Source organism: Pelodiscus sinensis, chromosome 4 (assembly GCF_049634645.1).
Source record: "Pelodiscus sinensis isolate JC-2024 chromosome 4, ASM4963464v1, whole genome shotgun sequence".
NCBI lineage: Eukaryota > Metazoa > Chordata > Testudines > Trionychidae > Pelodiscus > Pelodiscus sinensis.
Window position 1 is genome coordinate 109,292,303 of NC_134714.1, and position 24,208 is coordinate 109,316,510.

At 45.3% G+C, this 24,208-nt stretch overlaps 1 protein-coding gene across 7 annotated transcripts in view; it reads left to right on the plus strand.

The window, feature by feature from the left end:
• The window catches only part of PDE3B (phosphodiesterase 3B), a 281,272-nt gene that overhangs the window by 131,513 nt on the left and 125,551 nt on the right, over positions 1–24,208 (plus strand). The gene's annotated exons all lie outside the window — the stretch shown is intronic.

Sequence of the window (24,208 nt, forward strand, 5' to 3'; positions counted from 1 at the left end):
GGCATAGTAAATTAAATTTAACCATTGTAAAATAACCTTGCAAGTGGGGTGGTGGGAAATAGCAGCAACTTCATCACCAGCAAGAGAGATTCCAAATCTAGAAAAGGGGGTTAAGCTACCCTATGGTCAGAAGAAACAGACTCTTTATTGGACTAAAATATTTTCTCTTTTATGTTGCCTGTCAATCAACATACCAACTTCAGCATTCTAAGAATCAGAGGCTTACACACTGCCTCTATAGCAGTGGCCCCACTTAGGCTTCCCTCCATATTTCATAACCTCTCTACTCCCTTCTCACCTTCTACATCAACCAAGCACTAGGAACATCAGAAAGAAACTCACCATCCTCCTTCTCCACGGTACTGGGATCAGTATTGTGCAAGCAGAGCAGAGTGCTTGGAAATTCCCTATTGAGGAATTGGAGGAGGGACATTGTCTACAACCTTTAGCCTATTTGTAGTCACCCGCTGAGGAAGTGTCTGAATCTACCTCTCCTCCTTGCATCACTTTAGAGCTCATCAAGACTTGTTGAGGAGCATGGCTGTAGCTGTAGATGTCCAGCCAGAACAGGAAAAGATCACACATGGATTTGTGGACATTTTGGCCTTGGTAAAGCCTTCTAGGATATCTCTCCCAATTAATAAGGCTGTTTTGGGGCCTGTCAAGATGTCACGGCAGATTTTTTTTTCTTTGCCCCCTACTAGTGAAAGGATGGAGAAAAGAAGTTCTTCAAGTGTTTGCTCATGTCAATTCTAATCAGGTGTCTACATGGGCGCACATACGGTGGCTGGAAGAGTTTCCCATAGCATCCGTTGGCTTGGTCTTGGTTCCCCCTGGAGTTGCATTTTCATAACTTCCAATATTGAGCCTGCATTTTCATGACCTCCCATATTGATCCTCTAATATTGAGCCTACTACTCCCTTGGTTCCTTCTTATTGCCAACAAATGTAGGTTTGGACTTCTTGTAGCCCTCTCTCTTGTAAACACTTCTATTTGCGTGTATGTAGTCAATCCTAGTTAGAGTTTTTCTTATAGTTAGTATTATTTTTGTTAAGGGAATCCCTCCTTCCCTTTTTTTCTGACTCCCCAGAGCCATGCCATGCTGCAGTCCTTGGGGTTCAAAAACTGGTCTGTGAAAAGTATACGCTAAAGAGCGATTTGCATTTTTTCTGTATTAGGTGCTTCAGGGAGAGTCTCCAAAGGGATCACTATCAGATTTGCCTCAGATTTCACCCTAGAATGCTTATAGAGATTGAACAGCAGCTCAAAATAATTCTTATGGAAGCAGCTCTTTTCCCCCATTCAGACCCAGGCTTGGAGGACACACGCTGAGCATGTCCTCATTGGTGTAGAGCAGTGTTTCTCAACCTTCTTTTATAAAGTTACCCCTTTAAAAAAATAAGTACCCCCCAGTACCTAGTTTTCAGACACACAGAATTTTTTTCTGCCATTGCAATACATACGTTTGTTTAAACAACGTACTCGTAGCTTTCTATAGCATTTGCTTAAATTATACCCACAGGTTCATTATCCAGTTCCACAATGAGGTTAAAATTTGGTGCAGAGATGATGAGTCCCCCCACCTCCTTGAACCACTAGCAACTTGTTCTGTTCTACCTGTCAATGAAAGTAATAACCTCATCCAGGAGAGTAGTCCATTCTTGGCATCTCAGATTTTTGGGATCAGCTTTATTATCAATATTCCTCTATACAATTTTCTTTAGGTACCAGGGTTTTCCTTGGCCTGACCCTAAATTCCTGTCTAAATTGGTTTCCCAGTTTCACATGAGTCAAATAATGTATTTACCAACATTCCTTCCAAAGTCTCAATTGAGCAAAATAGAGGAAAAACACTATACTTTAGATGTTAGAAGCCCTTCAGCTTTTTACTTGGGGTGAATTAAATTATTCAGTTCTTCCTCTCAGTTCTTCATTATGATTTCAGACAGATTAAAGGGCCATATGGTCTCCACCGAGATCTCTGCCTGGATTTTCAGATTATTCATTTATGATTCTTGTTTGACAATTTTGCATCTCCCAATAAAGTGTTCACATGACAAGATAGCAGGTGGCTTCTGTGGCCATTTTGGCTAGGATTACCATTATGAATATTTGTAAGGTATCAGCTTAGTCATTGCTCCTTGCTTTTGCCGCTCTATACTATTTCTCATCAATGCCACATTTGGATGAGTACCCCTTCGATTTTTGTTAGAGAAGTCTCTAAGCCCACTGCCAATTTAGAGTGCTGTGAAATGGACGTGCATTTACTCAAGGAAGAAAAAATGGTTCTTCTTCGAGTAGTGTCCCCGTGGGTGCTCCACTGTAGGTGAAGGGTTGCCCTGAGCCGCAGATCGGAGCTTTGTATAGCAGTTTCCCCTGTTGAGCCACGCATGCCCAGGAGGCGTCTCGAGCCCTTCCCGCCTCCTGAGGAGCGTGACTCAACCCCCTCCCTTTCAGTTCCTCTTCAACCGCCCTCGTCAGTGGACGGAGCAGTTAGGAGCTCCCTGTCAGATTATCTGACTGCTTTCCTTTTACTAATTTAGGCATAGTTTAGCTTCCCCTGTTATCCTAGTTACTCTTTCCCTGTTTCTTTATAAAAAAAAAAAAAAAAAAAACTAGAAATAGGAAAAATAGATTAGTTAAATCCCCCCCCTCAGGGGGGGCTTGAACTTACCTCAGACCGAGACTCTGCTGAACCAGCTTTCTCCCGCCTGTCAAACAAGAAACACATAAAGACTTTTTTAAAAAAAAAAAAAAAAAAAGAAGGACAAGAAGTAAACCACATAAACTATAACAATATAGTAATTTCAACACCGAGAGAGCCTGCAATGTCCGGCTCCTCAGGGTTTAAAAAGTGCGCTCAATGCCGGGACCCAATGCCGGCTTCAGACGGCCACTCAGACTGTATACGATGTTTGGGGGAGACTCACTCTCCCCACAACTGTACCCACTGCAATTCCCTGACGGCGAGAGCCAGAAAAGACCGTGAGCTCCGCCTCAGGATGATTTTATTTGAAAAAGCGCTGCAGCCTGCGAGAGAACAATCCGCACCGCAGCAAGAGCCTCTGCAGCCTTCCAAAAATACCCCGAGACCCAGGGCATCCCGCTCTCTCCCAGCCTCTTCCTCTCCCAAACATACAGGAGAGACGCACCAGCATGGGAAGTCCCCTGCCACAAAGGCTTCGGGACGATCCTCCCACTCCGCGCCGGTATCGGGGCGCTCAACAGCTGAGCGGCCCCAGGAGCGCTCCAAACAGCCGGCGCGGCATGAAAAGCCGCCGCCGCTTCAAACCGCGGTGCCGCTTGCAAGCGCGGCACCGCTTTCAGTCCCGGCACCGCTTCTAGCCTCTGCGGCACCCCGGGACCGTCCTCAGCAGCCGGCACGGCATGAGAAGCCGGCGCCGATTCAAACTGCGGTGCCGCTTGCAAGCCCGGCACCGCTTCCAGCCCCGGCGCTGCTCCAAGCCTCCGCAGCGCCGAAACCTACATCGCGCCTTAAAGCTGCAGTGCCTCTTAAAGCCACGGCACCGCAGCAAAACGATGGGCAGCCTACCAACCCTCTGGCAACAACAGATGTTCCACTGGTCCTCCCACAGCCTGACAAGCACCCAGATAAGGCTCCTAGGGATCAGTCCCAACAAGAGACTGATCCATACAGTGGACATCATTATCTGTGCCTGCCCTCTACTTCTTACTCTCCTGAGGGGTCTCCGTCAAGGCGATCCCCACCCAGATCGATGTCACCGTCGTCTCTCCACGACGCTCCCCTTCCTGATGATGACCACCACACGGTCTATTCCTCACGACATCCATCACCTGGGAAGGCTCGTTCTCACCATTATAGGGCTCTGCCACAACATGGCCCATGGCACCCATACTGGCCTTACCCACCTCCACCTTATCCACCACAATGGGGACCGTGGGAACACTGGGAGCCATATGGACACCGCTCCCCACCTCGTTCCATTGCATCCCGGAGAAGTTTGCCTCGGCCACAACCCCTAACTCCAGCAAGTTTTTCGGAGGATGAGGTGGAACGAATCTCAAACGACTCAGATACTCAGTCAGTAAACATCACACACTCTGATGCCCTTGATGCACAACCAGAGGACGCCGTAGTACCATCAGACACTGGAACGATTGACGATCTGAAACAGTTCCAAGAACTATTCAAGAGAGTAGCGACAAGCCAGAATGTCTCCCTGCAAGAGGTGCAGAAGAAACAATATCAATTGTTAAAGAATCTACATCCGACACTACAGGGCAAGATTGCCCTACCTATAGACGAGGCAATCATGGAGACTTCAGAAGACCTCTGGAAGACCCCTGCATCTATCCAACCAACTAACAGGAAAATTGACAGAAAGTACTTTGTCCCCTCAAAAGACAACGATTTTCTCTTCACTCACCCACAACCTAATTCACTGGTCGTGGACTCAGTACAACAACGAGCGAAGTTTCCACAGTATAAGACGGGCAATGCAGACAAGGACCACAAAAAGTTGGACTCCTTTGGCAAGAAAGTATACTCCTCTTCAACCCTACAACTCAGAATATCAAATTACTCTGCTCTCTCAGCAAATCACAACTTTGACAACTATTCAAAACTGGGAGAACTAATGGCACATCTCCCCGACTCCAAAAGACCCATCTTAAAATCAATAGTTCATGAGGGCCATATGATCGCCCGCGCCGCTCTCCAAATGGCAATGGATGTAGCTGACACTGCAGCCCGAGTCACAGCTACAGCGGTGGTGATGCGTAGAGCCTCTTGGCTCCAGTCATCTGGAGTCCCACGCGAACTCCAGCCCAAAGTGGAGGACTTGCCATTTGACAAACAAAAGCTATTTGCAGCTAGTACGGATGAAATACTCCATAACAGCAAAAATTCTAAGTCCACACTCCGCACGCTAGGCATGGGCACGCCACCATATAAACGCAGACGATACACTCCATATAATTCATATAATCGATACCGATATGGACAATACAATCGACCACAGAGGCCTTATGAGGACAACAGACCAAGACAGCGAGGTCCCAGAAGGCGACCCAACCAAGCCCGCCCGCCAGCCAACCAACCATCTAAGCAGCAAATTTGAACATTTGGTCGAGGGTCTGCAAGACCTTCCACTCGATCTCGCACCTCAACATGGCCATCTATTCAACCACCGTTTACTTGCCTTCCTCCCACAGTGGGAATCCATAACATCGGACCGCTGGGTCCTAGAGATAATTCGAGTGGGCTATACCATCCCTTTTATTTCTATTCCCCCTACCCTTCCCCCTACCCCGTCCCTTTTCAGGGACCACTCTCACGAGAACCTTCTAAAACAAGAGGTCAATCGACTCCTTGCCATTGGGGCTATAGAAAGGGTACCTCGAGAGTTCCACAGGAGGGGGTTTTACGCGAATTATTTCCTGACCGAAAAAAGAACGGGGGGCTGGAGACCTATATTGGATCTCCGCAAACTGAACAAATTTCTCAAGAGACAGCGTTTCAAGATGGTCACTCTTTCTGCAATCATTCCTGCGCTAGATCGAGGGGACTGGTTCGCAGCCCTCAACCTCCAAGATGCCTATTTCCATGTAACCATCCACCCCGCCCACAGACGCTACCTACGCTTCACGTTGGGACTGGACCATTTCCAGTACAAGGTTCTTCCCCTCGGCCTCTCATCAGCCCCGAGGGTATTTTCCAAGGTACTGGCGGTCGTAACCGCGTATCTCAGACGCCAGAACGTCATCATATTTCCCTACCTGGATGATTGCCTTCTAAAAGGATCCTCATACACCGAAACTGCCGCTATGATACTTACGACCACGGCCCTCCTCAGTCATCTAGGTCTTCTAATCAACCAAGACAAATCGATTCTGTACCCGGTTCAAGATATAGAGTTCATTGGCGCACGCCTGAACTCACTTACAGCCCGAGCATACCTACCTCAACGGTTTGCAACCATGCAAAAAATTATAAACGGGATGCTCGCAGTTCCTACCACCACAATACTTACATGCCTCCAACTAATGGGACACATGGCTTCCACCACCTACGTAGTCCACCACGCTCGTCTGCACTTCCGATGTTTCCAGCTTTGGATTGCAGCCGTTTATGTCCCATCACGACACCCTCGAAACAAAACGGTTACTATCCCACCAGACGTGCTCGTATCCTTACGATGGTGGACAGTGCCAAACAATCTTCTGGTGGGGGTTCCGTTCCAACAAATCGAACCCACTATTCAAATCACCACAGACGCTTCCCTGCTCGGCTGGGGCGCACATATGGATGGCCACAAAGTTCAAGGCAGGTGGTCCCCAAACGAGACACTCTTACATATCAATCTCCTCGAATTGAGAGCAGTAAGAAATGCCTGTGCACACTTTGCCTCCGACATCGCCAATCACACAGTCCGCATCCTAACAGACAATATCTGTACGATGTTCTACATAAACAGGCAGGGTGGAGCCCGCTCCCGCTCGTTACGCACGGAGGCTATTCGCCTGTGGAATGCGTGTATCCGCAACCAAGTCACCCTTATAGCATCATACCTGCCCGGAGTGAACAATACCAAAGCAGACTCCCTCAGCCGAAACTTCACCAAGGACCACGAATGGGAGTTACATACGGAGCTGGCGAACTCAATTTTTCATCAATGGGGATGGCCATTGATAGACCTCTTCGCTTCTACCCAGAACACCAAATGTCCCCAATTCTGCTCGCGTGCGGGACTTGGCAAACACTCTCTGGGGGATGCCTTCCTAACCAAATGGACAGCCCCCCTACACTACGCCTTTCCTCCCATACCGCTCATCCCAAGAGTTCTACGCAAGATCCTGAGAGACAAAGCCCTAGTCATCCTGATTGCACCATCATGGTCGCGCCAAACCTGGTACCCGTACCTTCACAGGCTAGCGGTCCAGCCACCCCACCCACTACCATACCGGATGGACCTACTATCTCAGGACAATGGCAAGATACTGCATCCACAACTCAGTACTCTGCACCTTCACGCATGGCTTCTCTCTGGTTCTCGGAGGTAGAAGAGCGCTGCTCCCAGCGAGTAAAAGACATCCTCCTCCATAGCAGGAGACAGTCTACTCGGAAAACTTATCAACAGAAATGGACACGTTTCTGTCATTGGTGTCAGCGAGCCAAGGTGGAACCCTGTGCCTCACTACTAAATACCATCCTGGATTACACTCTGGAGCTTAAGGCATCAGGACTGTCAATCTCCTCTTTAAGAGTACACCTCGCTGCAATAGCAGCATTTCATACCTCAGTACACGGCTTCTCTATTTTTAACCATCCTATTACGAAGAGATTCCTCAAGGGACTCCAGAATGTGTACCCACCACATAAGGCCCCACCCCCTTTATGGGACCTAAATCTTGTTTTGAACTGCCTCACCAGACCTCCCTTTGAGCCACTGGCAACAGTACCACTTCCCTTCCTTTTTATGAAAGTCTGCTTCCTATTAGCCATTACCTCCGTCAGGAGGGTGAGCGAACTCGGAGCACTAATGTCAGAACCTCCTTACACAGTTTTCACTAAGGATAGGGTAATACTGAGACCCTATCCCACGTTTTTGCCAAAGATATGTACAGAATTCCATCTCAACGAACCCATCGTATTACCTACCTTTTTCCCAAAACCGCATTCTTCACAGACAGACGCCAGCCTGCACACTCTGGACATCCGGAGGGCTCTGGCCTTCTTCCTAGAAAGAACAAAACCATTTCGTAAATCCGAAAGACTTTTTATTTCCATTGCTGAACGATCCAAGGGAACACCAATATCATCGCAATGAATCTCAAAGTGGATATCGACATGTATAATCAAATGTCACTCTCTGGGCAATAGACCACTACAATGCCCACCACGAGAGCATTCTACTCGAGCCACGGCCGCTTCTACAGCCTTTCTGGGCAATGTCCCCTTAAGAGACATTTACCGAGCAGCAACATGGTCTTCAGACCATACTTTTGCTAAACACTACGCTATCCTTCCTCAACTCAAGAGCGATTCAGCAGTTGCCACAGCAGTGCTCTCCACCACTGCTAAACAATGACTCCGGCTCCCTCCAGCCTTACATTGAATACTGCTTTGTAGTCACCTACAGTGGAGCACCCACGGGGACACTACTCGAAGAAGAAAAGGGAGTTACTCACCTTGTGCAGTAACAAGTGTTCTTCGAGATGTGTGTCCCCGTGGGTGCTCCACGACTCTCCCTACCTCCCCTCTGCTCGGAGTCAAAATTCTCGGGCGGAGACGAGGAACTGAAAGGGAGGGGGTTGAGTCACGCTCCTCAGGAGGCGGGAAGGGCTCGAGACGCCTCCTGGGCATGCGTGGCTCAACAGGGGAAACTGCTATACAAAGCTCCGATCTGCGGCTCAGGGCAACCCTTCACCTACAGTGGAGCACCCACGGGGACACACATCTCGAAGAACACTCGTTACTGCACAAGGTGAGTAACTCCCTTTTATCTACTTTTCTGTAACTTTGTTCTTCAAGATACAGTGCACAAGTCCATTCTATGACCCTCCCTCCTTCTCCTGTCTATTGGAATTTTTTTAGTATGAAGAAACTGATATGGCTATTGATGGCAGTGGCATAAGATACCAAAAGGTCTGTGCACTATCTCCAACAATCTGTGGTAGATATACTCATACATCTACAATTCAATAGATATGTGCAAACAACAATTACAGAAAAGTAGGTAACCATTTTTTCTTCTTTGAGCGATTGGTGTCCATAGTCTCTCCACTTCAGGTGCATTTTTACCTAGTACACCAGAGTCAGAGATTTTTTTCCCTAGTGGTTTACATGTGGTGATATAAATGGTGGAGATATCCCAGGTGCTCTCTGGTCCCTTCTTACTGCCTATGGTTAGTAGTCCGAGCATGTTAGGTTGCTTCTGAGAGTATTCTCCCTTTCTGATAAATTGTTTTTCTTGTATTTAATTTGGTCATCATTGATATTTAGCTTAGTGTAGGTTTAATTTCTTAGCTGTTTTGGACTGTTGGTTCCAGCTTTATTCTGGGTGCTGATGCCTGATACGAGGAAAGCTTCAGTCTCCAGGCTTTTAGCCTTGCATAAGTTGGAAGGCGTCAAAGAAGAAATAGAGGGAAAAGCAGGCTGCACGTGCTACTTAAAGGTGGGAATGCTGCTCTTCACTCGCACATGTGCAGCCTGCTTGATGACTGCTTGAAAGTTTCTAATACGTAGTGCAAGGACGAATCTGACACCGACAGTGGAGCACCCACGGGGGGAAACATCTTGAAGAGCCCCAGTGAGGGCTCTTATACATTTCAAAGGATGAATGTGGAAGTACCTATTGACTAGGTGAGTAGTCGATGAAAATTCCATCGACTACTCGACTAGTAAAATAATAAACATCCTTAGTTTGCACCCCTTCCTACCACACTGGGAGTCCATAACGTCAGACCACTGGGTGCTGGAGATAATCCGTACAGGATATACTATCCCCTTTACTTCTACATTCCCCCCACACCTTACCTCCTGCCCTGTCCTCCTTCAGGGACCCCCTCTTGAGACCCTGCTAAGACAGGAGGTTGATCGTCTCTTGTTGCTTGGAGCTATAGAGAGCGTACCCAAAGAATTCCACAGAAGGGGGTTCTACTCCAAGTATTTCCTGACAGAGGAAAGGGCGGGGGTTGGAGGCCAATCCTTGATCTCTGCAAACTAAACAAATTTCTCAGGAAGCAGTGCTTCTAGATGGTCACGCTAACCACAATTATTCTGGCATTGGATATGGGGAACTGGTTCACAGCCCTTGACCTACAGGACGCATACTTTCACGTTATCATTCATCCAGCTCATCACAGTTACCTTGGTTTCACACTAACAGCAGACCACTACCAATATAAGGCTTTCAGCCTCTCCTCAGGTTCCCGAGTGTTTTCAAAGGTTCTAGCCGTAGCCACTGCATACCTACAACAGCTACACGTGGTTACCTTCCTGTACCTAGACCACTACTTGATAAAAGGGAGGTCAAGAAACAGGACCACCTCCATGGTGAACAAGACCAAAGCCGCCCTCACTCATCTTGGTCTTCTAATAAACACACAAAAGTCCAAAGCTAGAGCTGACTCAAGACACAGAGTTCATCTGTGCTCAGCTTGACTCAGTCTCGGCCCACGCTTGTTTACCTCAACAGCAATTCCCAGCCCTCCAAGATCTCATCACGGTCATATCCATATAAGCCCTTCCACACAATACTTACCTGCCTTCAGTTGATGGGCCACATGATTGCAACTACATACGTTGTTCATTACGTATGCTTGCGTTTCCAATGCTTTCAACAATGGATAGCATCTGTCTGCACTCCCTCATGCCACTTGTTGCATAAGAGAGTTACTGTACCAACAAACATCCTCCCATCCCTATGCTGGTGGACATCAGCGGACAATCTATTGGCAGAGGTCCTCTTCCATCAACCTCAGCCCACAGCTTAAACAGATGTGTCCCTGCTGGGTTGGGGAGCCCATCTTCAAGATCAGGTAGTCCAGGACAAGTGGTCTCCAAATGAGACATCGCTGCACATCAATCTGTTCGAACTCAGGGCAGTGAGAAATGCCTGAACGCACTTCTTGCCCCAAATTGTTAGTCATACAGTTTGAGTCCTCACAAACAATATCTCTACAATGTTTTACATAAACAGATAAGGTGGTGCCCACTCCTGTTCCCTGTGCATAGAGGCCGTCTGCCTGTGGAACTGGTGCATTCGTAACCAGGTTATACTCGTAGCATCATACCTACCTGGGGTCACCAATACCACTGCGGATTCTCTGAGCCGCAGTTTTTCTGTGGACCACGAATGGGAGATACATCCTGAGGTCACTAACTTGATCTTCTCTTGATGGGATTGGCCAACAATAAACCTTTTTGCCTCTCCCCACAACACCAAATGCCCCTGATTCTGCTCCAGAGTGGGACTCAGCAAAAGCTCTTTCGGAAATGTGTTCCTGATCCAATGGAGGGCTCCTTTACACTATGCCTGCCTTCCTCCCTCCCTCCCCCATACGACTCACTCCCAAAGTACTCCACAAGGTCTGCGCAGAAGGGGCTCAAATCATTCTGATAACTCCATCCTGGTTACGTCAAACATGGTTTGCATTCCTGCACAGGCTGTTGACTCAACCTCCAACCTAACTCCCAGAATCGTGGGATGTTGCTGCATTCTCAGCCGCACACCCTTCACTTCCAGGCATGGCTCCTATCTGGTTTGGGGAACTAGAGGCCCATTTTTCAACAGATGAAGAATGTTCTCCTCCACAGTAGGAGACCTTTCACTCAAAAATAACTTACCTGCAAAAATGGATTTGTTTCTCTCACTGGTGTCAAGGAGAGATGGTGTCCTCGTACATTCCCACTGAATGTCATCCTCGACTACATAATAGAACTTAAGACATCTCGACTGTCACTTTCTTTCCTAAGAGTCCACCTGTCGGCTATAATAGCTTTCCACACCCCAGTGGACTGCCTCTCCATTTTTGCTCACCCAGTTACAAAAAGGTTCCTTAAGGGTCTCCAGAATATATATGCATCCCATAGACCTCCACCCCCAGAATGGGACTTGAACCTTGTTTTGGACCATTTGACTAGGCCTCTGCTTGAGCCTTTGGCCACTGTTATGCTTCCATTCCTATACATGAAGGTCTACTTTTGATTGGCCATTACCTCAGTGAGGAGGATTGGGGAGCTTGAGGTATTTATGGCGGAGTCCCCCTATACTATTTTTTGCAAAAGACAGGGTTACATTGAGGCCTCATCCCAACATTCTTCCCAAAAGTATGTAGAGCGTGCCATGTCAATGAACCCATCATATTGCCTTCCATATTTCCAAAGCCACATGCTTCACCAAGGGATGTCGTTATGCATATCCTCAGTATTTGACAGGCATTGGTCTTTTTAGATAGATCCAGTCCCTTTCATAAATCTCAGAAACTTTTAATTTCCATTGCCAAGTGATCGAAAGACAAAACCTATTTCATGTCTGTTACTCTCCAAATGGATATTGACATACATGCTCAGAATCCATTCTATAGCTAACAGATCCTTACAGCATCCATCACAGGCACATTCTGCTCGAGCTACAGCTGCCTCCACAGCCTTCCTGAACAATGTCCCCCAAGAGATATTTATAGAGCTGCAGCATGGTCCTTAGACCACACTTTTGCAAAACACTATGTAATACCACCACAACTCACATCTGACTCAGCAGTGGCCACAGCAGTCTTGTTCACCACCGCCTCCATCCATCTCAGCGGTGCAAGATGCCTCCTGCGCATGCGTGGTTCGATGGGGGAAATGGCTTTGCAATGCTCCAATTTGTGGCTCCAAGAGACCCATCACCAGCAGTGGAGCACCCAAGAGGACGCACATGTCAAAGAACAGTTGTTACTACACGAAGTGAGTGACTCCCTCCTTTTTTGATAGGGAAACGTCTGTGACTGGCAGATGTCAATTTTGTGTTTTGAAATCAGCAAGCCTTGTTGGAAAGACAGTTTCTCCCTCTGGGTTAATAGTCTCAAATTTTTGGGCAAATCACCAAAGAGTCTGAGGCAAGAGTTTCAGGAAGTAGTGAATGAGAGTAAACTGGTCACTAGAATGTCTCTTCAAGTTGCATTGCACGGGAGCCAGGGCTATGGCATCTGCTTTTTACAATGTATTAGGGGTTCATGGTTTCAGTCATTGGATATTCCACAGATCCAATGTGCTACTCAGGATCTCCCCTTTGAGGAACTGACCCTCTTTTTCAGCAGACTGACAAACTCTGCAGTCTCAAGGACTCGAGGGCTACATAGATCTTTGGGGATTTATACTCCCTTTCTTAAAAAGAAGCAGTTCTGCCGTCAGTCATTCCACTATTGCTAGCCCTTTCCACCTTGGCAATCTGACCAGTCTAGGAGGAGAGGGAAGAGTCAGAAGACTACCACCCCTCACTTTGTTTACAGTGACCTAATCTAGACAGTATAGAAATATTAGGTAATCTGACTGTCCTGTCAAGGGCAGCTTACCAGTTTGCCTAATGCCAACTTCTTCTCTCTCTCTCTCTCTCTCTCTCTCTCTCTCTTTTTTCCAGCAGGTTATGCCATTACTAACTAGGGATGTGAACAGGTTACTAGTGAGCATCACCCTTATTGGCCTACTCCATCAGTGCCTCAGCCCCCGACAGGGCTGGATATTGCTAGGTATTGCTTCAGCTAGGCTGGAGCGGTCCCCTGTCCAGGATTGCTTAGCTGGTTAACTGGATAAATGTTAGATTAACACAGGAGTGGGCAATAATTTTTAAAAGGGGTCCACTTCATAAATTTCTGAAGTGGCCCTGGGCTGCCCCAGAAAGGGGGGGGGGACCTCGGGCAGAAGCAGCTGGCAATTCCCTCTAGGTACTGCAGCTGGAGGATAATTTGCATGTCCCCCTGCCCTCAGGCCAGTCAGGCTCTGGGGGCAGGGAGAGCACACGAAGTCCCTGCCCCTGCCCTACCAGGGGCGCAAGGTGCCTAGATAGAACTGCTGGCTGTTTTAAAACAGTCAGTGCTTGCCTCTGATGCCGTGCGCCCCTGTCAGCGGGGAGGAGAGTTCATGTGCTCCTCAGTCCCCAGGTCTTGATTGGCCTGGAGGGTGGGGAGTGGCAGGGCAGTTGCAGGCTGAATCCACTGGCTTGGTGGGCTGGATCTGGCTCGCAGAGGCTGTCTTACCCACCCCTAGTTTAACCTAACGTTTAACTGATTAACTGATTAAATGGGATTTGACATCCCTTCTTCCTACATGCCCTCTCTCAACACTGGATCCTGAACATGGTCCAACAAGGTTACCTCTTAAAATTTTTAAAGATCCCGAAAAGTCATGTTTACCTCTCTCCACTAACCTCAAAAGAGGTGAAAAATCCAGAAGGCCGTAGATTGTCTTTTGTGAATTATAGCAGAGAGTTCTCAAGGCGGAGATGTTTTCTAGCCATTACATGGTCTTTTTCCTGCTACACAAGAGATCTGGGAAGATGGGTCAGTGTTGATTTAAAACATCTGAAAAGTACAGGAGGCTGACCATATGCAAAATGGAGACCTTGAAGTTGACTGTTGCAGAGATTTGTCTAAGTGCTTACCTTGTGTCAATCAATGAGGCCTACTGTCAGCAAGTGCACAAGAGGCATCTGTGATTTGCTCATAAGGCCTATCATTTTCAGTACAGAATGCTGCTTTTCAGTGTGTTATCCATGTCTTGAGTATTCACAAAAGTGCTTGTCCTTTTGGTAGGTCTTTTCAGGCAGAAGTGGATACAGAGGAACCTTTTCCTGTATGATGTTCTATTTCCGTGATACCCAGGCTACAGCTACACTGCCTTCTCTTGCGCAAGAAAATATGCAAATGCAATGAATCTTGCTGTGCCTCATTTGCATACTTAATGAGCTGCCATTTTTGCACAAACCCTCCCTCTTGTGCAAGAACCGTTCTTCCTGTAAAAAGTGGCATAATGGCTCTTGCGCAAGAGGGAGGGTTTGCGCAAAAAGGAGCAACGTAGATGGGGAAGGGTGGAGATGGACTATTGGGAGTGAGTTGGGGGAGGGCAGGATTGTAGGGAGATGAAGGAAGTGGTGCTGGACAATCCTGCAGGGAGGGAGTGAGAAATGAAGCCCATGGTGGAGGTCTCCTTTGAGGGGCACTGGCCCAAGGGGCAGCACTGGATGATGCTGGGTGGGTGAGAAATTAATCCAAGGTGGGAGGGAGGGAGAATCCCTCAAATCTGGGCACTGGTCCTGGGTTTGATACTGGATGATCCTGGGGGAGGGTGTGAGAGATGCAGTCCATGGGAGGGGAAGCTGGTCAAGGGGGTGGTATTGGAGGAGGGACTATAGAGCTGCCAGTAGGCTCAGGTAGTTGTCATAGTTTCATCAAAAAAGATGGGAGAAGAGTTTGAGGTGTCATCTTGAAATCTCTCCGATTCAATAGGGCCAGCCCCATTGATTGATGCATCCCTATATTCAGCTCTTGGATGAGGATTTGCAGACCCAGCATGCCTATCCCCTACTTCCCTACCAAAAAAACGTTAGCTTCTACAAGGATAATTAGCAAAAATACCATCTGATAGGAAGCAAAACATTGCACTATTGAAGAGGGGCCTCCATATGCTTCCAGCAATGGTGGGGAAACAAGCCATGGTGATTTGGGGGCTCTCCCTTTCACTGTGCTTTTAATGGCTCTAAAACTCATGACATGGGAAGAAAACAGAGACATAGTTTCTATTGTGCCTTTTGCCAAGTCAAATAGCTCTGATTTTCAACATTGCAATGCCTCTTTTTTGAGTCAGAGATTTTGCTTTATGAAGCAGTAGAAAAGCATGGGGGTTTGCCATAATGGCTAGATGTCAGGCACTGGCAGCTGCGGTGTGGCTGTGGAGGCTGTCAGGACCAGCTTCTGTTTGTCTAAATTTTGTTCCTCCGGCTTCCCAGGCAACGCAGGGTAAGTCTAGCTAGTACATGATAAAACACTGAGTGATTATTAATGGGTGCTTATTAATGAATCAGGATGCTTTTACTATGCTGTTAACCAATTGTAGTTGGTAAAATAATAATAATTTTGGTGTGTGTGTGTGTGTGTGTGTGTGTGTGTGTGAGAGAGAGAGAGAGCACGCCACTTGTGTCTCGAGACTCTGGCTGTCACTGAAATAGAACATTATGCTATATCTATATTTATATCTCTATAGCAAACTAAATCATATTGTTTAAATATATAGTACTATAGTGAATCAGTGAATTCACACTACTCTGGCTCTTTTGGGTAATGTTGATTGCTAATTTGGCTCCTGAACTGTGGAGGTCTGAATATCACTGTTCTAGTTAGAAACTGTCCTAGGAGGGGTCCACTCAAGCAGCTTACCATAATCTCAAAATTGCAACAACATAGATTTATAGTAAATTTCTAAGATAATCATTTTCAACAATCTCAGCACTTATTTTTTAGTGCTGATAGAAAAATTTTATGGAATCTGTCAGTCACCTATTCTCAAGACAATATCAAATCAGTGATCATTTTCTCAGGAGATTCATGAGGATGTCAGTAAGAAATCTTTTAGTGAGTGTTATATGGGTAACTCTGTCCTGGATAGAAATAGTATCCTAGACAAGAACACATCTGAAGATATTGTGGAGCTTCCTGCTATCCCGTCCCCTACAATTTTCTGATTTTCCTCTCTCAGAAGCAGAATGTTTCATCACTTGTGTTGAAATCCACAGATTGGTTGAGTCTGGAGAGATTCCAGGGAAGGATGGGCATGGTGGAATGAGCAATCTACCATAATAACTGATGCAAGTCTAGAAGGATGGAGTATGTTATCTGAGGAGGTGACAAAAGGGACATTGTTCTTCAAGAGTGAAAGAAAAGGATAACATTTCTAAAATTGTGATAGAAATGTAGCCGTGTTAGTCTGGTGTAGCTAAAATTATGAGTATAAAGTACAGTCTTCATCCACTGACCACAGCATTGCTGAACATCAAATCCTTATAATGACAGACTGGCAATGGTTGAATAAACAAGGGATCTACAGAAGATAGGCAAAGGCCCATCTACTATTTGTTATCTAAGTTACCAGTAGCACAAAGGTGAGAAGAAGGAAAACTGATCAGGCAGAATTGAGTCTCCGCAATGAATTCTTATTGATCACCAAAAGTTTTGGAATACTGTATTTTTTTTCATCCATGAAACTAACACACTCACAGTCCTTTGTGAGAAGAGAGCCAGAAGACCTAGGCATCGTTGCTCTATTGCTCCATTGGCCAAGGGCTTACTTTGTTTTTCCCCATTCATCTCCAGGATGAGAAGATACAGACAATTAAGAAGTAAGAAACAGAAGGCCTTGTTTTCCGGACCTGATGAATGTATCAATTGAGCCACTAATTTCCTGAATCCAAGGTTTCATTTGTTATTGCAGGAAACACTTCTTCATCAAGATCCAAGCAAGTTACAGCTGAGCATTTGAAAGGAAATTTCTAAATGAAATAATTACTATGGTGGTCTCATCAACGCTCTATTGCGCTCTAGGAGAAAAGCAACAGGCAGGTTGCACGCAAGGATTTGAAAAGCCAATAGGCACTTATATTCAGAAATTGTCTCATGTTGTGGAATTTTTAGACGACAGCTTTTTTTCTTGGGTTCCAAGCTAATATCTTGAAAATGCATGTTATTGTGCTATTAATAATCCTGAATGCACTGTTATGACATATGGGGTGTGTCTAGACTACATGGCTCCATTGACGGAGCCATGTAGATGAGTGTACGCGGCAAAGGGAAATGTAAGCCTCGTTTCACAAGGCATACGACAAAGGGATCTTGGGTCAGCTGATCCCTGTCTAGACTACTGTGCTGTGCCGACAATCAGCTGATTGGCACAGTGCGGCAGCCATTTTGATGTAAATGAAGCGGGGCTTATTTAAATCAGCACTTCATTTCCCTTTGCTGAGTACACTCCTCTACATGGCTCCAACAACGGAACCATGTAGTCTAGACATACCCATGGTGCTAAATTAGAGCAGTTCCATCTGTTGGTTTCATCCAAGGTGCATAGAGTTCTGTCTTTGGATTTGAATGTTATTTTCAATGCCTTAATGCACATGCCTTTGAATCTATGGCATCAGATTCATTGCACTACATTACTATCAAAACAGCCTTTTTGATTGCTGTCACATCAGCAAGAACAGTTTTAGATTTGGGAGCTTCTACAAAGATAAGGTCTCTAGTTTGGGTACAGAGGGGAATACACGCACAGTGTCCAAAATATATAACATATGAATTACACCACAATTTACAAATCTTAGTTTATAAATACTAAACCTTCTTTAAGAAGTTTCTTCCTTATGTGAGTCACATGTAATGGTACGGTCTCTCTGCATAGATCAGCTGCAGGATTTGAACCCTCTTGGCCTCTATATCCCTAACAAAATGTATTAAAATTTAATACATATAGGAATTGTTTATATTATCTATATACATATTTTAGACTGTGTCTGTATGTCTGTCTGCAAGTCCATTTGTTCAAGAGCTCCTCCTAAAATGTAAGCGCTAGGGCCATCAAATTTGGTATGAAGCTACTTCTTCTAACTTAAAGCAAAATCAGAGTTTGGTTGTACCAGGAGAACTGGAAGCCTGGGGAAAATGACTGTTTTCAATAACATGCAAAGGGAGGGATGTGATATGGGAAAGGGAGAGCTATCCTGCCGAGTGGCCGCTGGAGGCAGCTGTACCACCACGGGAGTGGCTGACAGGGCTGGGGCTCTACCATCTTGCAGCAAACCGAGTAGTCCCCCATCCCAAACTCTTTCCTATTTTCCGGTCCTTGGCTGCATTGCAGAAGAAGAGGAGAAAAAGGCCCCTGGCATCTGGGAGGGGCAGAGGGGGTAGAGAAAAATGGGCCCCTGATGGTTGGGGGAGGAGAAAAGGGCCTATGGCAGCCCGGGTGGGGAGAAAAGGCCCCTGGGCGGCATGGGGGAAGAGGAGAAAAGGGCCTCTGGTGGCCCAGGGGAGGGAGGGAAGTATCTCACTCCACAACCCTCACTCTTATATACACATGCGCATGGGCTGTACCATAGGCAATTGCCTACACGACCGACCATGTAAGGCTGGGGCTGCTGGTGGGGAAAAGCAGGGGCCAGTATTCGTGTTATTACCTGTGTCTGAAGATATAATTACTTGGAAAGCTAATAGAGTGATCTAACTGTAGCTTTTGATATCTGAATTTCACAGGGAAAAGGAGGCTGTCTGTTTCTTCACCTAAATTTTATTTCTAAAATAATCACTAAGTTTTATTTAAGTCATTCCATTGCTTTTTTGTTGTTGTTGTTAAAACTTCATAATGCAAATGGGAAAGACAGATTGCCTTACTCTTACTCTTCTAAAAAACAACAAATGATCTGGTAGCACTTTATAGACGAACAAAACATGTAGATGGTACCATGAACTTTCGTGGGCACAGCCCACTTCTTCAGATGACCTTCCTGTTATAATAGATTTAAGCTACTACTCAGAGGAAAAATATTATCCTGGTCTCTAGTTGTCCTCTGCCTGTAGTGATAATTATATAGTGATCATAACTAGTAGAATATTCCAGTCAACTATCATTCAGTCTCTAAATGCTTTTTTAAGTGAACAGATACGAGACTGAGTAGTTAATGTATCTGTAGGAGTTTCATGTTTCATCGCACTTCAGACAAAACAGTCAACTAATCTCTGCTTTTTGAACATTTTTTTATTTGAATTAAGCAGCATGTAACATTTCTTAAGTTTATTGAAGCATAACATTATTTTTCAGCTACACAACATATCAAATATTTGTTCACAAAAGAACAGTATGTTTTATAATAACTATAATTTGAAATTTTGCTGTGCAATTTCACACTCATACAGTAGATGGCATAGTTTAACAACATAGTTATCCATTCATCGTTAATTTTCTAAATGTCAATATAAGTAAATAAAACTTCAAAACCAGTTTTCAGATTAAGAATATAATAATTGACATAAATATGAAAGTGCTTTGGTAGAAGGCCAAAGCATCTCAAGACTCCATCCTTTTCAACTTGGCATACCTCTTAAATGTTTTCAAGTCTGAACTATAAGAAAATAGTCTTCTTCATTAAAACACATAATATACCATTTGATATTTACCACAAAAGATGCTTTTTTGGTCCAAAGTTGAGATCTTTTCAATTCAAATCTGTGGAAGCTTAAAAATATAGGAATTTGGGCATACCTGCTGTTGTTTTAAGGTATAAAACAGTATTATAAGACTCTCTTTTCAGATGTATATAACTTTGTGAAACATTGAATAGTAATAGAGAGGTAGCCATGTTAGTCTGATCTTGCAAAAACAAAAGGAAAAACTATGTAGCACTTTAAAAACTAGCAAGATGGTTTAATAGATGATGAGCTTTCGTGGGCCAGACCCACTTCCTCAGATCATATTCTGGAAGAGAATTGGCATGACCAGCCGCACGCCCCATTTACTGGTGGCGAGTGCATGCACGATGTGGCTCTTGTGCATGCGCAATGTGAAGCTGGCGAGCAGCTTTCGCCGCCGATTGTCAAGCCCTGAGCATGACCATATATACCAAAGGAATACAGTGAAAAAAGTGAACACGTTATTAAACTGACAAATCAGATTTAGTACAGAAGGGGGGGTGAGGGAGAGAGAGGGAGGGAGGGAGGGAATACCTATTTATGAGTCAATGAATGGCTAATCAGGGGTGATAAGTGGGGGGTGATAAGTGGGGAAGCTATCTTATCTGTAGACGATGACTATAGTCAAGCCCTTAGGTACAACTGCATCTGCTTTGTTCCCACTGACAGAGACCAGAAACTTCAAGATCTTTACTAAGCATTTGTAAATCTCAATTACCCACGGGGGAAATAAAAAAAACAAATTGAAAGAGCCAGACCAATACCCAGAAACCACCTACTTCAAGATATGCCCAAGAAAACCAACAATAGAACACCAATTGTCATCACATATAGCCCCCAACTTAAACCCCTCCAATGCATTATTAGTAACCTACAACCTATACTGGAACAGGATACTACACTCTGAGAGGCTCTGGGGGACAGACCCATAGTCTTATGAAGACAACCACCTAACCTCAGGATGATTCTTACCAACAACCACAGGACATACCACAGAAATACCAACCCTGGAACTTTCCCTTGCAACAAACCCTGTTGCCAACTTTGTCCACATATTTACTCGGGTGACACCATCACTGGACCTAACCATGTCAGTTATATGATCAAGAACACATATTCCTGTTCATCCAGAAATATAATTTATGCCCTCATGTGCCAACAGTGTCTTTCTGCTATGTATGTTGGACAGACTTCTCAGACACTTTGCCAAAGAATTAATGCCTACAAATCAGACATCTTCCCAAGGAAAAACCAGTTGCTTTTCATTTCAGCCTACCTGGACATAATCTTAATGACCTTACTATATGCATCTTACTTCAAAGAAACTTTAACACCAGATTACAGAGGGAAACTTCAGAACTTTCTTTCATGCTTAAATTTGACACTTTACGAATGGACCGTAACAAAGATGCTAATTATCTTAACCATTACAAGGATAGCTTCCCCACTTATCACCCCTGATTAGCCATTCATTGATTCATAAATAGCTATTCCCTTCCTCCCTCTCCCTCACCCAACCTCTGTACTAAATCTGATTTCTCAGTTTAATAATGTTTACTTTTTTCATTGTATTCCTTTGGTAAATATGGTCATGCCAATTCTCTTCCAGAATATGATCTGAGGAAGTGGAAATGATGAGCCCATAAAAGCTCATAACCTATTAAACTATCTTGTTAGTTTTTAAAGTACTACGTTGTTTTTCCTTTTGTTTTTGTGAAACATTAACTCTTTGGGGCTGAAATATTCCAGGCTTTGTGTCTGAGGCTATGTCTAGACTGCAGGCTTCTTTCGAAAGAGGCTCTTTCGAAAGCATCTTTCGAAAGAGCCTCTTTTGAAAGATCGCGTCTAGACTACAGGCGGATCTTTCGAAAGAGCAATCCACTTTTTCGAAAGAGAGCACCCAGCGAGTCTGGATGCTCTCTTTCGAGGAAGCCCTATTTACATTGAAGAACGCCTTCTTTCGAAAGAGGAACTTGTTCTTCTGGTTAGCTGCTTCCACTACTAGCGAATTGGGAGCACGGTGTGTGTAGAGGAATTCAGTGTCCTTCCCAAAGTGGCCAGAGAGTCCAGCCAATAGCTGAGAAGGACTGCTTACCCAGTCCAGGGGCCATTCTAGACAAGGGACAGAAGCCCAAACACCAGAAAGGGCAAGTGGGACCTGTGCCACAGCACCTAGACTGCAAGACTGTGGATGGAACAGGGATCTGGGACCCAAGAGTGCCACAGTTCCTAGAGCAATGCACTCTATCTGGCCCCAAAAACGGCATGTAGGATTCAGCTTCTGGCTCTCCTCAGAGAAATCTGAGTTTCCAACAGGAGGAGTTCAACCAGATCTGCGACAATAGCCATAGTTCTTTTTTAAGCTGTAAATCTCATATAATGCTCATTTGTCTTTACAAAATTCTTAGCTCTCAAATGCAATAACAAACACAAAGAGAAGTTAAGCAATTTCCCTTGAAGGGAACTGCAATCTAGTGGATAAGATGAGGACTTATCAGGAGTCTGATTCTTATCCTGATATTCACTTCCTGTATGACCTTAGGAAAGTCAATTAATCTCTGTGAGACCTACTTCGAAGTAGGAATAAGATCCTCCGGAAAAGGGCTTTTTTTCCGGAGGATCGGGGCCAGTGTAGACGCTCTTTTCCGGCTTTTTTAAAAGCCGGAAAAAAGCGGCGGACATTTTTATTTAAATACCGCGGGGGATATTTAAATCCCCCGCGGATTTCCCTATTACGACCTGTGAAATTAACATGCCCCTTTTGGAAAAGGGGCCAGTGTAGACGTAGCCCTCTGTGAGGTAACAGTATCAGTATTTTAGAGAGGATAGCTGGGTCTCACAGAGATTAATTGACTTTCCTAAGGTCATACAGGAAGTGAATATCAGGATAAGAATCAGACTCCTGATAAGTCCTCATCTTATCCACTAGATTGCAGTTCCCTTCAAGGGAAATTGCTTAACTTCTCTTTGTGTTTGTTATTGCATTTGAGAGCTAAGAATTTTGTAAAGACAAATGAGCATTATATGAGATTTACAGCTTAAAAAAGAACTATGGCTATTGTCGCAGATCTGGTTGAACTCCTCCTGTTGGAAACTCAGATTTCTCTGAGGAGAGCCAGAAGCTGAATCCTACATGCCGTTTTTGGGGCCAGATAGAGTGCATTGCTCTAGGAACTGTGGCACTCTTGGGTCCCAGATCCCTGTTCCATCCACAGTCTTGCAGTCTAGGTGCTGTGGCACAGGTCCCACTTGCCCTTTCTGGTGTTTGGGCTTCTGTCCCTTGTCTAGAATGGCCCCTGGACTGGGTAAGCAGTCCTTCTCAGCTATTGGCTGGACTCTCTGGCCACTTTGGGAAGGACACTGAATTCCTCTACACACACCGTGCTCCCAATTCGCTAGTAGTGGAAGCAGCTAACCAGAAGAACAAGCAACACCAACAGTTCAAGATCACTTCATCCATCAAAGATAATAGAAGGATGGAGGCATTTGAGTGGAAAGTATACTTCTCCACCTTGCAGTTCAGGGTGGCCAATTATGTGGTGCTATTCGTGAAATACAACTACAGAAACTACTCCAAAATACAAACTTTTATTGATGACATGCCTCAAGACAGGAAACAACAATTGCTGGCACTGGTCTCTGAAAGCCAATTAATATCCTGCAAGGAGCTCCAAGCTGCACTAGACATTGTGGCCACGGCCACCAGGTCCATAGCTACAGCAGTAGTTATGCATAGTGTATCCTGGCTCTCATCTTCCTCCTTCCCAGGGGAAATCCACACTGCAATATAGGGTCTTCCATTTGATGGGCATAGCTCTTTCCTGCCAACACCAGTGTGGTCCTCCACTCCATGAAGGACTCTCGAGCAACCCTGAGATCCTTGGGCATACAAACACCTATGCCAAAGGAGAAACAATACAGGTATCAGCCATACCAATGACAGTGATACCTCTATTACTCACACCAAGCACAGCATTAACAGTATGATACTCATTACCAACAATGCCAGAGACCCAGAGCCCAAATACATTGCCCTCCACCTTCTGGGGTGATCAAACCTGCAGCCTCCAATAATCAAATTTGAAGCATCGGTCAAGAGCATTGAAAACAATCTACTCTCTCCAGTGCTTATAGTGACCAACCCATCCTTCACCTTCTGTTTACTACCGTACTTCTACAACTGGGAAGCTATACCTTCAGACTGTTGGATCCTGGAGATCATTTAATCAGGAAATACCATCCCATTCACATCCCTATGCCCCAACCACCACCGCCTTCCATCCCTCATCAGGGATCCTTCTCACATTCTATTACTCCATTCAGAGGTGCAATGCCTTATCTATCTCAGAGCCGTAGAGCCAGTGCCTACTCAGCAAAGAGGGAAAAGTTTTATTCATGTTATTTCTTGACAGAAAAGAAAAATGGGGGATGGTGATCCATTCTAGATTTCCAGAGTTTGAACAAATATGTAAAAAGACAAAAATTCAGGATGGTCACTCTTTCCACAACAATCCT